General features: G+C 36.4%; 1 pseudogene; it reads right to left on the reverse strand.

Annotated features, from left to right (window-relative positions):
- Positions 1-2,548: 2,548 nt before the first annotated feature.
- Positions 2,549-2,801, reverse strand: part of LOC102843607 — an 8,419-nt pseudogene continuing 8,166 nt past the window's right edge.

Raw genomic sequence — 2,801 nt, forward strand, 5'->3', positions numbered from 1 at the left:
ACCAGTCCTTGACTCTGTTTTGAGAGTGAAAATTTAATCTACCTCGCTGGTCTGGAAAGAGGCTGTTTGGTTCAGCTCTAATAAATACATAGAGTTGTAAGAAGACAAATATATCCTTCTATTTCCCCCAAAATTAAATTCAGTGGATATATATTCTTTATCTACTCAAGACAGACTTATAAACTTATGCTCCTTGGTACTAGAAAACTGAACTGTGAAACTCATTTCTTTTTATAGTAATTCATTAAAGGGGGCAGAAGCAAGACACAAATATTTACCTTTATCTTTAGAACTGAATAAAGACAAAATATTGTTTGTTAACTACTGTACCTTGTATTTGATTTACAATAATTTGTCCATGGTTCTTCATTCAGTATTATCATCATCATTCACCAGAAGCTACAGATATTGAACAAGAAATCCAAGATTTGATGAACAAGAAGAGGACTGATTTTGAAACTAGCATGTAGGTTGTTATGGACCAAGTCTAATGTCTTCTGCTAGAAATCTGACCTGCAAATAATACATCAAAGCCCGTGGTCTTGGAAACTTCACAAAATAATGAGATTTTGAAAACTATTACTAATAAATAGTTCAAGTGATTATAAAAAAATTTTCAACATGCTATAAAAACATGAATTGTGTTCTTAATCTTGTTTTCTTATAATTTTTAGTGTGGAAATCATAGAACAATGTCATTAATATCACATGCAAGCAAGTTTCTGATAAAAATTTTCCAAAAATGATTGGAACAGCACATCAACAGAGAACTTCCAGAAGTGCACACTGCGTTTAGAAGAGGTCATGGTAGTAGGGATACTATAGCTAATGTTATATGGATCTTGGTTAAAAGCAAAGAGTGCCAGAGGGATGTCTATCTGTGTTTCATTGACTATGCAAATAATTTGACTGTGACTCTGAGAAGAATGGGAATCCCAGAACACCTGATTATACTAATGCAAAACCTATCCTTGGACCAGGAGGCAGTTGGCAGAAAAGAGCAAGGATGCATGGTTCAAAATTGGGAAGGTTGTAGCCATGGATGTGTCCTATCTCCATACCTTTGCAATCTATATGCAGAACAGATTATCTGGGAGGCTGGGCTCTATGAGGAGAAATATGGCATCAGGATTGGAGAAAGACTTATCAACAATCTGCTTTTGCAGATGGCACAGCCTTGCCTGCTGAAACTGAGGAGGACCTGAAGTGTTTGCTGCAGAAGGTCAAAGACTGCAGCCTTCAATATGGATTGAAGCTCAACATCAAAAAAACAAAGATTCTCACCACTGGGACGATTGGCAGCATCATGATAGATGATGAAGAGACTGAGATTGTTAACAGCTTTAGTTTGCTTGGCTCCACAATCAACACTTTTGGCACCAGCAGCCAGGTAATTAAAAGACTAATTGCATTGGGAAACTTTGCAATCAGAGACCTTGCCAAAGTACTGAAGAGCAATGATGTCAGTCTGAAGACTAAGGTGTGCCTGATCCAGGCCATAGCAGTGCATCAGATAGCTGGACAATGACTAGGGATGAAAGAGAATTGATGATTTTGAGCTATGGTGTTGTAGAAGAGTATTAAATATAGCATGGACTGCTAAGATAATGAACAGGCTCATCCTAGAGAGGGTGAGACCAGGCTGCTCCTTTGAGGCAAGGATTCTGAAGCTTCATCTGACATACTTTGAACATGTTGCAAGGAGAGACCAGTTCTTGGAGAGGGACATTGTGCTTGGAAGGGTGGAGGGACAAGAAAGGAAGACTCTCAGTGAGATAGATTGATTCAGTGACTGGGGTTGTGGAGGTAGGTATGTCAGAGACAGTAAGATTGGCACAGGATAGAGCAGGGTACACACAGGGTCACTATGAGTCGCAGGTAACTCAATGGCACATAACAACAACACCACTTTTTATTGTTTTTTAAACAAAATTCACATTTTATTCATGTTGGAATAAACTACAAAATTTATTTTCTTCATAAAAATAGCAATAATAATTTCTCTATTCTTTCTAGATAAACCACAAAGCACTTATTTTGTAGATTTCCTAGGTTTTGCTTATAAATCAAGATGAGGCAGTAGATATAATCATGAAAAAAGTCCGAAGTTAACAGCTGTTAGTGCCAATTGCCTTATAGTCTATTTAGACCATAAAACAGAAATGTTCACTATATACTTGCCAAAAGGTTTATGAAAGTGTAGGCTCAACTAAAGAATGTAAACAGCAGCGACTTGACATATAACAACCATCGTAAGTTCCTCCATTCACACTTTAACTGTAATTTTTCCCAGGAGGTTCATATGATAAAGACAATCTACACGGAAATCCATATTTGGCAAGCTCATAGTTTGCATCAGCCCGGTAATTTTCTTAACTGTCCATTACAGCTTTTCAACATACTTAAAACTCCCACTAATCAACAATCAGTCTTGAGATTCATACGTTAGGTATACAGGCAAAGTTATTCTGCAATTAAATGGCCAACATAAACCTTCCAGCTTCTGTACCAAATATCAAATATAAGTACACCCCATTTTAAGAGTCTCTTAGGTATTTTCAGCTGTTTCTGAGTTTACCTGTAGGACGCTCTGACTTAGTTGTATAGAGTTTAATATATATGTCAACCATTAAATCTAGATCGTTTTTATATCAGAATGAATATTAAGCAAAGCCAAGTTACTTGACCTTTGGTCTGTTAAACTGTTTCTTCCCCCCTATTATTATTATTATTATTATTATTAATTTCAATGAACATTTACAGAGATTGTGAATTTCCATTCATTCATTGTTGCACTTTTC

Source organism: Elephantulus edwardii, unplaced genomic scaffold (genome assembly GCF_000299155.1).
Source record: "Elephantulus edwardii isolate Elephantulus edwardi_28Jun2011 unplaced genomic scaffold, EleEdw1.0 scaffold00213, whole genome shotgun sequence".
Taxonomy (NCBI): domain Eukaryota; kingdom Metazoa; phylum Chordata; class Mammalia; order Macroscelidea; family Macroscelididae; genus Elephantulus; species Elephantulus edwardii.